General features: G+C 40.2%; 1 protein-coding gene across 4 annotated transcripts in view; it reads left to right on the top strand.

Moving 5' to 3' along the window:
- The window catches only part of WDFY2 (WD repeat and FYVE domain containing 2), a 236,812-nt gene that overhangs the window by 147,042 nt on the left and 76,204 nt on the right, over positions 1 to 13,566 (top strand). The window lies entirely within an intron of this gene.

The raw sequence follows: 13,566 nt of genomic DNA, 5'->3' as shown, positions 1-13,566 counted from the left end.
GGCATAGAAAGGGAGTGGACTGACTATTCTCGGGCGGGAAAGGGGTGTGGGGGGGTACGGGAAGAGACTGGACAAAAATCGTACACCTATGGATGAGGACAGTGGGGGGGGGCATGTTAAGGACAGAGGGTGGAGTGGGAACCGGGTGGAGGGGACTATGTGGGGGGAAAAAGGAACAACTGTAATAATCTGAACAATAAAGATTTAATTTAAAAAAAATAATAAAATGAAAGATTGAATAGAAAAAAAAGACATATTTTTTAAATCCATGAACTGAAGCCTAAAAATAGTAATAATAATATCAACTGATATGAAAAAATGGCAAATAAAGTTTTAAAACATAATAGAGAACTGAAATGCATAAATATGTCACAATATATATTTATATACTGTATATGAGGCCCCTAGAACCATAAGAAATGCAAAAAATTCACTGTTAATAATTCATTCTCAAATTACTCCCCTTAAAAGTCAAATTGCCCCTTGTGGTGCATGTGCCTCACTTTGGGAACCACTTCATTAAAGAAAAATGATGTCAGTTAAACTTTAAGTTAAGCATCCAGGCAAACCTAGAGAGAGAACAGATGATGTGCTGCAAGACCTTGAAGTTGCATTCGTGTGTTTTGTTTATAAATCTGAGTTTGAAAGAGAATTTATCAAAAGAATTTGTAAACCTGAATTTGTTTCTTTGTACACAGTGTTTTGAATCTAGAGAGGCTAACAGCTGTTCTTGTTACACAAGCCTCAGTTATCACTTCTTTTGCTTCATATTCTTCCATGTTTTGTGACACATCAGTCTTCTTAGAAATATGACTAGAGGTTTCTTACAAAGTTCAGAGCTGAGGCTGGGGATTTGCAACTAAAGCATTCCTTCCTCCCATTTCTTAAAATACTGAGATCAGAAAAGATCAGGGTCCCACCCAGCCAGTGTGGCTCAGTGGTTGAGCATCCACCCGTGATCCAGGAGGTCACGGTTTGATCCCCGGTCAGGGCACATGCTCAGGTTGCAGGCTCAATCCCTGGTGTGGGCGTGCAGGAGGTAACCGATCAATGATTCTCTCATCATTGATGTTTCTGTCTCTCTCTCCCTCTCCCTTCCTCTCTGAAATCAATAAAAATATTTTTAAAAGTTCTAGCTAGTTTGGCTCAGTAGATAGAGCGTCAGCATGCAGACTAAACAGTCCCAGGTTTGATTCCAGTCAAGGGCACATGCCCGGGTTGCATGCTCGATTCCCAGTAGGGGATGTGCAGGAGGCAGCTGATCAATGATTCTCTCATCATTGATGTTTCTATCTCTCTCCTTCTCTGAACTCAATAAATATATAGAAAAGAAAAGAAAAAATTAGGGTCCTTAGGCATTGACAGGCACTTAACCCACTTAGTTCCTGGGTGGAGAGAATGTTCCATTGTTTGGTAGCCATTGAAGCCTCTTTTCATAATTTATAAACAAACAAGAATAATTCTCTGAAGTCTGCAGGCAGATTAACAGAATCTGAAATAATGATTAGTCAAAACCAAAAGTCAGATCAGAGAGAACCAAGATGGTGGCATACGTAAACACCTGTACTTGCCGCCCGCCTCCCACAACCACATCAAAATTACAACTAAAATACAGAACAGCCATCATCCATAACTGCTGGAAAGCTGCTGAATAGAAATCCTACAACTAGAGAAGTAAAAAAGAAAGCACACTGAGACCGGTAGGAGGTGTGGAGGCATGGAACAGGCTGTTTTTTTAATCAGGAGGGAGATTGTCTCTGTGGAGGCCACCCAGAGGAGCAAGGGGTCCCAGCCCCACACCAGACCCCCAGCCCAGGGTTCCAGGGCTGGGAAAAAACGTCCCCATAACTATGGGCTTTAAAAACCAGTGCAGATTGGAGCTCAGTGACACACAGGCTGCTAAACTGAATTTACAAGGTCTTGCTTCCTCTGAGCTCCAGCACCAGGGCAAGGCTCTGGGGGACACATTTGTCTGGCATGGGGGCAGGAAAGCCATCTGAGAGGTGGCTTTCTCTCAGATGGAGGTGCTCACAGGCATCATTGCTCCTATGCTGGGACCTCCCCAGTTGCAGGGCTGACTGGCAGCCACTTCTGTTTGATCCACCTTGGTGATTCTCTAAGACCCCACCTCATCCAGTTTACAACCCCATGCAATCTGCCTGCAGTGGCTTTTGCATATGAATCGCCTGTCCTTGAAAATCTCAAATAAGCTGCAGCTGGATCAAGGGATCACAAACCTATCAATAAAAGACCTAACTTCTGGCACCAGCACCAGCCTGCCTTTCTTCATAGCAAGGCCTCGTCTGGGAACTTCCAAACCAATACAAAGAGGCAGAATCTGCAGACCTCTCTGTAGCTCCTGCTGAGTGGCCCCAGGCAGTTGGCTGACTTTGCACCTGCCTAGAGACCTAAGAGCCAATGTACCCAGTAGTCAGTGTCAGACCATACCAGATTACAACTCTACATATCCATAAAAAACAGACTCAAGGGGAAGACTCAGTGAGCACCAAAGCGCCACTGAAGCAAGTCCTGCTCCATAGGGGTGTCTCCTGCACAGCAGCTCTCCCACTGTAGTCCCAGCTGATCCTCACCGCCAATTGGCCTGGAGGTCAATTCCTCCCAGTGACACCAACAGCAATCAAGTCTCAACTACAACAAGACTGTGCACACAGCCCACAAAAGGGTGCACCAAGTGTGTCCACCTCAGGTGACTGAGGAGGCTGAGCCACTGGGCCCTATAGGACACATACTATACAAGGCCACTCTACCAACTCAAGGAGACATAGCAACTCTCCCCAATACATAGAAATAAACACAGGGAAGCAGCCAAAATGCAGAGACAAAGAAAAATGTCACAAATGAAAGAAATGGAAGAAAGCAAACTACTGGATATAGAGTCCAAAACCACAGTTACTAGTATAAGGTTACTCAAGAATCTTCTAGAAACCTCAAGGGACTTAGTATGACTTCCAAGGATCTTAGTGATAATGCCAAACACATGGAAAAAGACCAGTCAGAAACTAAGCATACACTGACTGAAATAAAGAATAATATACAGGGTTTCAACAGTAAAGTAGAAAATTCTGAGAAATCAATGATTTGAAATATGAGGAAGCAAAAAACACCCAACCAGAAGAGCAAAAAGAAATAAGAATCCAAAAATATGTGGACAATGTAGGGAGCTTCTGGGACAACTTCAAGTGTACCAATATTTGCATTATGAGGGTGCCAGAAGAAGAGAGAGGGCAAGATATTGAAAACCTATTTGAATAAATAATAATGGAAAACTTCCCCTACCTGGTGAAAGAAATAGACTTATAAGTCCAGGAAGTACAGAGAGTCCTAAACAAGAGAAAACCAAAGAGGACCAAACCAAGACACATCATAATTAAAATTCTAAGTGTTAAAGAAAAAGAATCTTTAAAGCAGCAAGAGAAAAGCAATTAGTTATCTACAAGGGAATGCACATATGACTCTCAGCTGATTTCTCAACAGAAATTATGCAGGCCAGAAGTGAGTGGCAAGAAATATTCAAAGTGATGAATAGCAAGGATCTACAACCAAGATTACTCTACCCAGCAAAGCTATCATTTAGAATTGAAGGTCAGATAAAGAGCTTAACAGACACACACAAAAAAAGCTAAAGGAGTTAGTTCATCACCACCAAACCAGTATTATATGAAATGTTGAAGGATATTCTTTAAGAAGAGGAAGAAGAAAAAGATAAAAAATATGAACCAAAAAAATGGCAACAAATACCTATCAACAATTGAATCTAAAAATCGAAATAAACGAGTAAGAAATATAATGAACCCAATAAACTGGTGAATAAAATAGAATCAGTAGCATGGAAATGGAACAGACTGACAATCTCAGAGAGAAGGAGGGTGGGGAGCCGGGAAGAGATTAAACAAAGATTTTATATCCATATATGCATTACCTATGGACACAGACAATAGGATGGTGAAGGCCTGGGGCGGGGAGGGAACCAGGTGGAAGGGGGGAATGGGGAGGAAAAAGAGGGACATCTGTAATCTCAACAATAAAGATTAAAAAAAAAAAAAGTCAGGTCAGTCACTGAACCAGTATTCTCAAAGTATTGCCTGTGAGGTCAAAGCTATTTTCATAATATTAACATATTATTTGCCCTTTGTACTCTCATTTTTTAACAAACGTACTGATGGAATGCAGAAGTAGAAATGAAGACCCAACTGTCTACTTCTATTAATCAGATTTGCAAAAATGAAAAACAATTCCACTTTCTGCCTATTTTTTTTTTATTTTTTAAAATATTCCTTCATAGCCTTAACCGGTTTGGCTCAGTGGATAGAGCGTCGGCCTGGGGACTCAAGGGTCCCAGGTTCGATTCCAGTCAAGGGCATGTACCTTGGTTGCTGGCACATCCCCAGTGGGAGGTGTGCAGGAGGCAGCTGGTCGATGTTTCTCTCTCATCGATGTTTCTAACTCTTTCCCTCTCCCTTCCTCTCTGTAAAAAATCAATAAAATATATAAAAAATAAATAAATAAAAATATTCCTTCATAATGAATGTTACTTATAGTAAGGTAATAAAGTTATTACTATTTTGATGGATTAATATTTTTTAATTTTCTTGGTTTTAATTTTTAATATGATAAATATCACTAAATGCAACCTATTGATGCTGGAGGAATTAATGGGCCAGATTTCTCAGACATGAGTGGAAATGAGGCTCTTGCAATATCTTCAGAAAATGAACTTTCTAAGATTTCATGGGAAGATGGGATCTGGAAAATTATTTTACTTTTGTGGAGTTACATTTCTCAGGTTCCAAAGTCCCCTGCCCCTTAAGCCAGTCCTGGGAAAGGTACAGTGGGGAGGTCAGTAAAGCCAGAAAGAGGGCAAGTGTCCAGAGTTTCTGCTCCATGTTGCAGCCAGGTGAAGTTCAGTGTTTAGGCCAGATTAAAGTCTAGTAATCCATGTGTGGAGCCCCACCTGGCCATGAGCCATGTGGCCGCAGGGGAGTGTGCCCCTGCAATAGGAGTCCCAGGAGCCAGGTCCCTGGGAGCCAAGAGAAAGTGGCTTCTTTGTTTAGAGGTTATTATATATTTAGATCTTATGCTTCCATTCCTGTTTCCAGGTGTGATTGATAAGCAAGCATTTTCCCACATCACTCAGACCTTACTGGATATGAGTCTAAACTGCCTTTGTCTAGTCCAGTGGTTCTCAACCTTCTGGCCCTTTAAATACAGTTCCTCATGTTGTGACCCAACCATAAAATTATTTTCGTTGCTACTTCATAACTGTAATGTTGCTACTGTTATGAATCGTAATGTAAATATCTGATATGCAGGATGGTCTTAGGTGACCCCTGTGAAAGGGTCGTTCGACCGCCAAAGGGGTCACGACCCACAGGTTGAGAACCGCTGGTCTAGTCCTTTCTCCCATCAATCAGCAGGAAACAGACTTGGAGAGTGTTAAATGCAGCTTTTTCGAAAAGCTCTATCAAGGGCATGCCTCTATTATCTGGTCCCCCCTTTCATGCCTTTCCTGTTAAATAATAACCAGGTTATTACAACGCATCACTATGGGATTCTTCAATAATCTTTAAAAGTAAAGGGAACCAAAGACCCAAAAGTTGGAGAACTGCTGATTTAAACAAACAAACAAAACAAAACAGGAGGTGCAAATTCCAGTCTCAGCCTTTTCACATCTATAAAAGGATTAGGATATAAAGGTATTTATCTCCATTTAAATATTTGAGCTGAAGTCATTACTTTTCTGGAATTTCTTTACAAAATTCTAAATTTCTCAATAATTTTGAAACACTGCAATTTTATAGTATAAAATAGCCTTCAAAATAGGGTCAACTTCTATAAAATGTAGAAGTAAGTTTATTTGATTTGTTTATTATGCTCCATCTGATTTCAGAAACTTATCACACAAGCTTGCAAGAATATACATAATAAAAATAAAAGTGAACATAAAAATTGGAGACAAGGCCAGGGAAAATATGTGTGTGTGTGTGTGTGTGTGTGTGTGCAGCTTAATGGCCAGTAGCTCTCTCATATGGTCTCTGTCTCTTTACAATAAACCCTCTCTTCTTCACTGGTTTGATTTCCTGACAACCAAAAGAGCCTGAGTGAAACCTAGAATAGTACAAGTGTATAGATTATAAAGTCTAGCACAGGTTGTATGATTAAGACTTTGATTCTGAATTACCTGGTAGCCAAGGCAAAAAGGAGACCCAGTTAATTATGAAACTGTATAACAAAAAGAAAGCAGCTCCCAGCCAGTGTGACTCAGTGGTTGAGCATCAACCTATGTATGAACCAGGAGGTCACAGTTCCGATTCCCAACCAGGGCATATGCCCAGGTTGCAGGCTTGATCCCCAGTGTATGGCATGCAGGAGGCAGCTGATCAATGGTTCTCTATCATCATTGATGTTTCTATCTCTCCCTCTCCTTCCTCTCTAAAATCAATAAAAATATATTTTAAAAAATAAAAAGAAAGCAATTTTAAAGGTAGTAATATTTTTCTAACACTAAATTTAAAATCAATCAACCTCTTAAGTATTAAATATTAAAAATAGAATTACCATGTGATCCAGTAATACCACCTATGAGTATATACCCCAAAAAATTCAAAGCAGGATCTGGAAGAGAGATTTGCACATTCATGTTCATTGTAACATTATACAAATAGCCAAGAGGTGAAAGCAACCCAAGTTTCCATTGTCAGAAGAATGGCTGGAAAAAATGTGGTATGTGTATATAATGGAATATTGTGCAGCCTTAAACAAGAAAGAAATCCTGTCACATGCTTCAATAGTGATGAACCTCAAGGACATTTTGCTAAGTAAAATGTGCCAGTCACAAAAGGATAAATAGTGTATGATTCCACTCAGAAGCAGTATCTAAAATAGTTAAAATCATAGAAACAAAAACTAGAAAGGTGATTGCCAAGGGCTGGGGGGCAGGGGGCATTAGTGTTTAGTGGGTATAGAGTTTGTTTTGTAAGATGAAAACATAACAACAATGTGTATATACTTAACACTACTGAACTATATACTTAAAAATGATTAAGATGATAATTTAATGTTATCTATTTTTACCACAATTAATTAAAACAATCACCCTCATGTAAATTAATAATCAAGACACTAAGCAATATATTTGGCAATATCCTGAACATTTTAAAGCAGATCAGAAATGGATTTATATGGAAATGTAAAATGAGCAATTTACCAATATAGCACCTCTCAAAAAGATTTTGGCTTTAGATCAGTTTCTTTTATGGAGGCAGATGAAGAAATATGACCTCTGTTCCCACGCAGAAATGTAGGACCTTTGAGTTTATGAAACGTTTTATGTTTGTATCTCCTCTCTTCAGTTTATGGCTTTGCGTAGGCACACATGTAAAAGTACCTGAATACTTTTGCTGGGCAGTTAAGCAGATGACAATGTTCCTTCCTTCATTCTTTATTGTATTTTGGCTGAGTTAAGAGGTCCTGTTTAGTTTTTGTATAACTTGCTGATTGGTTTGTGATGTACTTTTTTTCTGAGAGGAGAGGAAAACCTATATAGAGACTCTAATTTAGTTTTCTTCATAAAACTTGGGTTTATCAAGTATTAAATCAATTTATATGCTCTGATATGTAACAAATATGACAAATAATCAGTAGTTAATAATCTAATTTAAATTATATTTTTATTCCCCAAAGTAGTGCTATATTTTAAGAAATAAGAGATCATTGGCAAACTTTCAACTAAAGCAAGAAATTGAAATCACTCTTTAAGTGTAAGGTATCATGGTTCTATTATTAGAATTCTTTAGGATCTATTTCATTGAACCTTAATAGGTGAGCAGGTGGACCTTGCTTAGAACTGTGTAGCAGCATTCCTTTATTGTAAACTCAGAGTGGAGAGTCAAGGTAACCATGGGGATAGCAGAGGAGTCAAGCTCATTGCCTTTTAATTTAATTATTGTTGACTAGAGGCCCGGTGCACGAATTCATGCACCAGTGGGGTCCATCTGCCTGGCCTGTGAGATCGGGCTGAAACTGGCTCTCCAACATCCCCCAAGGGGTCCTGAATTACAAGAGGGCACAGGCCAGACCAAGGGACCCCACTGGTGCATGATTGGGTCCAGGGAGGGATGCAGGGTGGTTGGCCATCCAGGGAGGGACCACGGGAAGGCTCCAGGGCGTGTCTGGCCTGTCTTGCTCAGTCCTGATCAGCTGGACCCCAGCAGCAAGTTAACCTACCACCTACCAGTTGGAGCGTCTTCCCCCTGGTGGTCAGTGCATGTCATAGTGACTGATTGACTGGTCGACTCTCTGCCCCCTGGTGATCAGTGCACATCATAGCGAGTGGTTAAATGGCCTTAGCATATCATTAGCACATTACCCTTTGATTGTTTGAACAGATGACTGGACACTTAGCACATTAGGCTTTTATTATATAGGATTGTTTAAAAGTTCTTATATTTTGCAATGGTTGAATATTACTTTGAAAAGAGAAAGAGGGGAACAGATTGGTGGACACAGACAAAGGAAGGGAAAGGGAGGGGGAGGAAGAGGGAGAGGGAGAAGGAAGAAAGAAGGGAAGGAAAGAAAAGAAAGGAAGAAGGAAGGGAAAGAAGGAAGGAAGGAAGGGAGAGAGGGAGGGAGGGAGGAAGGGAGGGAGGGAGGGAGGGAGGGAGGGAGGGAGGGAGGGAGGGAGGAAGAATAGAAGGAAGGAAAAGAAAGAAAGTATAAGGAAGAAACAAAAAGAAAGAGAGAGAGAGAGAGAGAGAGAGAGAGAGAGAGAGAGAGAGAGAGAGAGAGAAAGAAAGAAAGAAAGAAAGAAAGAAAGAAAGAAAGAAAGAAAGAAAGAAAGAAAGAAAGAAAGAAAGAAAGAAAGAAAGAAAGGAAATGAAACTTGGCCCAGGTGGGGGCTGCTCTGTGCCCCTGGGCCTTACTGTGCTCCTGGTTCTTGCCTGGTTCCCTGGATCCAACCAGAGCTACACCACAGTACTATGTATCCTAGTCTTCTGTTCCATTACTTCCCAAGTTTCACAGAATAATCTAGGACATCTCTGGGAGCTTGTGATGGGTTGGAGTCTAAGGATGACTAGAAAAGAAATCCACATCTTTCATTTGAGTGGAAACATGGAGTACTGCCTTTCAACTTCTTACTTAGACTGAGAAAAAGCTTAGTATCAACCTGACTCAGTTAAGATGACCTCTGATACCAGACAAGAGCTGTGTTATCTACTTGACAGATATAGTTTTATAAACCAATAGGAAAGAATGTTCTTGTGAAACACACAAGGGGGTTGAAGATGGCATGTGTATAAACAAGCATGGGCCTTGTATATTCTTCAATGGCAGAGCATGCCAGCAACTTTTCAGTATGATGTTTGTTGCTCAAATAAAGTAATATTACCATCTGATAGACTCATTCTGCAGGACCTGGTTTTCATAAAAATTCAGAGACAGGAGCAATAGAAAAAGCATTGACAAATGTACAAAGAAGCTTAATAGCATACTCCATTTTTCTTTACTCCACCCCCAGCCCCAAACTCTGACTGGTAACAGCTCTTTACGTTGGAGCTTAACCAGACTTGCCATTTTTTTTTCTTTTCTTCTTTTTTTCTTAATTTTGATCTGAAACATGCTTTCTGTCTTTCCTTCTAAATCTTAAGAACAGAATAGTGCCTTATTCTGTCTTTGGATTGTGTTACATGTCCTGTGTAACTGAGTACCCTACCTATAACTGTCACAAACAAGATTTTTAATGGGTCCATAGTGTTTCTCCCAGGAATTGATACCACTATTTTTCAGTTTTAGTCCAAAAGTAGCACCTGTAAATCTGTCTTTTTTACTCAAAGTTTATCAAGTAATAGAAAAACAATTCCATTTATAGAAGTTAATAAGAAACTAAAAATGATCTTAAAAAGAAATATGTGAAACTTAGTTGAAGGAATTTGCTAATTATACATAAAAGACTTAAATGTCAATTATTTCTAAATTTAAAGATTTAGTGCAATTCTAGTCAAAATTCTTAAAATGTGATTTTTTTGTTGTTAAAAATAGATTATTATAATGACCATATACTATAATTTTTAAGAAGAGAAATTAGGAGGCATATAGCTTCTATGTTAATACAGTTTAAATCTACAAGGATTGAATAATTTTTAAGTTTATTGTTGACAATATTGGTGTCCCCCATCTCCCTCTCTTTGCTCCCTCGCCTCATGATTGAATCATTTTTTGCTCTAACCAATATTTTTATTGAATTTATCAGGGTGACATTGGTTAATAAAAACATATAGGTTTCAAGTGTACAATTCAGTAAAACATCATCTGTACACTGCATCGTGTGCTCACCACCCATAGTCAAGTCTCTTTCCAACTCCATCCATCCCCACTTTGCCCATTTCCACCTCCCTCAACCCCTTTCCTCTGGCTACTACCACCCTGTTGTCCATGTTTGTGTCATATACAGAAGTTGGCAAAAGTAGGTTTACAGTTGTGAGGCCACTAAACAGTTTATTCTTGTATTATTGCTTATTAATTATTGTATTATTTTCCATATGAATAACTCTAAACCTACTTTTGCCAACCCCTGTACATATATTGTTTTGCTTAATCCCTTCATCTTTTTTCACCCAGTCCTCCAACCCCTCTCCCCTCTGATAGCTTAGTCTGTTCTGTGTATCCATGCTTCTGTTTCTATTTTATTTGTTAAATTATTTTTTTTAATTAAATCTTTATTGTTCAGATTATTACATTTGTTCCTCTTTTTTTCCCCCCCCATAACTCCCCTCCTCCCAGTTCCCGCCCCACCCTCCGCCCTCACTCCCCACCCACTGTCCTCATCCATAGGTGCACGATTTTTGTCCAGTCTCTTCCCACATCTCCCACACCCCTTTCCCCCCCAAGAATAGTCAGTCCATTCCCTTTCTATGTCCCTGATTCTATTATAATCAACAGTTCATTCTGTTCATCAGATTATTAATTCACTTGATTCTTAGATTCACTTGTTGATAGATGCATGTTTGTTGTTCATAATGTGTATCTTTACCTTTTTCTTCCTCTTCCTCTTCTTAAAGGATACCTTTCAGCATTTCATATAATCCTGGTTTGGTGGTGATGAACTCCTTTAGCTTTTCCTTATCTGTGAAGCTCTTTATCTGACCTTCAATTCTGAATGATAGCTTTGCTGGATAAAGTAATCTTGGTTGTAGGTTCTTGGTATTCATCACTTTGAATATTTCTTGCCACTCCCTTCTGCCTGCAAAGTTTCTGTTGAGAAATCAGCTGACAGTCGTATGGGTATTCCCTTGTAGGTAACTGAGTTTCTTTCTCTTGCTGTTTTTAAGATTCTCTCTTTATCTTTTGCTCTTGGCATTTTAATTATGATGTGTCTTGGTGTGGTCCTCTTTGGATTCCTTTTGTTTGGGGTTCTCCGTGCTTCTTGGACCTGTAAGTCCATTTCTTTCACCAGGTGGGGGAAGTTTTCTGTCATTATTTCTTCAAATAGGTTTTCAATATCTTGCTCTCTCTCATCTTCTGGCACCCCTATAATTCTGATGTTAGTACGCTTGAAGCTGTCCCAGAGGCTCCTTACACTATCCTCGCATTTTTGGATTCTTTTTTCATTTTGCTTTTCCGGTTGGATGTTTTTTGCTTCCTCGCATTTCAAATCATTGACTTGATTCTTGCGCTCCTCTGGTCTGCTGTCGGGCGTCTGTATAATATTCGTTATTTCAGTCCGTGTATGCTTAATTTCTAGTTGGTTCCCCAATATAAGATCGAGGGTCTTATTAGTTTTCGTGTAGATCTCATTAAGTTTATCGACAGCTTCTAAACAGTTCTTGAGAGACCTTAAAAGTGTGGTTCTGAACTCTATATCTTCCATTGACAATTTTGTCCTGTTTCTTTGTCTCCGCATTTTGTTATGCTTCCTTGGTGTACCCCCTAGTGGTCTTTGTTTGAAGTCTTATAGTTAAATCTTGATTGTTGTAGCTAATTCCAGGGAGGGTTTGACCTCCAGGCCAAGTGGCTATGAGAATCAGCTGTGTCAGCAGTGAGAGAACTTCTGTCCTCTAGGGAGGTGCTAATCTAGCCTTTGCCTGAGGCTATCCGGTAAATGCCTCTGTGCAGGGCTTGGGCGGGGCGGGTCGCACAGGATCAACAGGGTGGGCCGGAGAGAGCAGTTATGGTGGCTCTCAGTCCTGTCCCCAGGGGCTCTGCCTCTCTGAGTCCCAGCACCCGCTGCAAAGCTCGGAGAGAAAGCTGCACTCGCTCTGACCGAAGCCAGACAGTCCCGCTTCTCCCGTTTGAGTCTGGGTCCCTAAAGACTCGCCCGGATCTGGTGCTCAGAGTCTGCGACTCCCTCCCGATTGAAAACAACAACCGCGCCCTCCGCCGCCAGCCTGCTCCGCGCACTCCGCACCTCAGATTTTGACTTCACCACTGCGCCTCCTCTGAGTGTCCGTGTGCATTTCTCTTTCCTCCTAGTTGTAGGACTTCCACTCAGCCAGCGTTCCTGTGGTTCTGGGTGATGTCCGTTCCGTGTTTTAGTTTCACTTTTGAAGTAGTTGTTCAAAGCAGCAAACTCCGGCGTTAACCTATGCCGCCATCTTGGTTCTTCTAGTAAGGAATATTAATCATGCTCTGTCTATTTTATTTGTTAAATTATTTTGTTCACTAGATTCCACGTATAAGTGAGATTGTATGGTATTTGTCTTTCTCAGACTGGCTTATTTCACTTAGCGTAATAATTTCATGCTATCACAAAAGGTAAGATTTTCTTCCTTTTTTGACAGCCAAGTAGTACAGCTTTTTTTAATGTAAATGCAGCACAGCTTTTAAAATATATATATATTATTGATTTCAGAAAGGAAGGGAGAGGGAGAGGGAGAGAGAGATAGAAACATCAATGATGAGAGAGGATCATTAATCGGCTGCCTCCTGCATGCCCCATATACTGGGGATCGAGCCTGCAACCCAGGCATGTGCCCTTGACGGATTCAAACTTGGGACCAACCCTTCAGTTTCTAGGCAGATGCTTTATCCACTGAGCCAAACCTGCTAGGGCTAGCACAGCTTTTTTATCCATCCATTTCTTGGGTATATTCCCAGAAGTGGGAACACTTAGTCAAAAGATAGTCCCATTTTTAATTGTTTGAGGAAACTCTATACTGTTTTCCATAGTGGCTGCATTCCCACTAACAGTACATAAGGATTCCCTTTTCTTCGCATCCTTGCCAGCACTTGTTTGTTGATTTATTGATGATAGCCATTCTGACAGGTGTGAAGTGATATCTCATTATGGTTTTATATTGCATTTTTGGGCTAATAAACTTTTTAGAGTGTTAAAATTTCTTAAATTCTATTTTTATCTAAATAATAGCCATTTAAAAATATGCAGGACACACCTGATCCCAGGGCTGGTCATTAGCAAGAGGGAGGAAACTGTGTCTGAAATGTCTTGGAGTCTTCCTGGTGTCCAGTGGGTCTCAAGTCTCTGGAAGGTACGGGTCCTTCCCAGAAGCATCAGCTAATCGACTCCTGTTACCAAGTCCTAAGATCCAAATG

The sequence above is a fragment of the Myotis daubentonii genome, chromosome 2 (assembly GCF_963259705.1).
Source record: "Myotis daubentonii chromosome 2, mMyoDau2.1, whole genome shotgun sequence".
Lineage (NCBI taxonomy): Eukaryota > Metazoa > Chordata > Mammalia > Chiroptera > Vespertilionidae > Myotis > Myotis daubentonii.
Note: the sequence above shows the minus strand (reverse complement) of the source record. Positions and strands in the feature narration are given on the sequence as shown.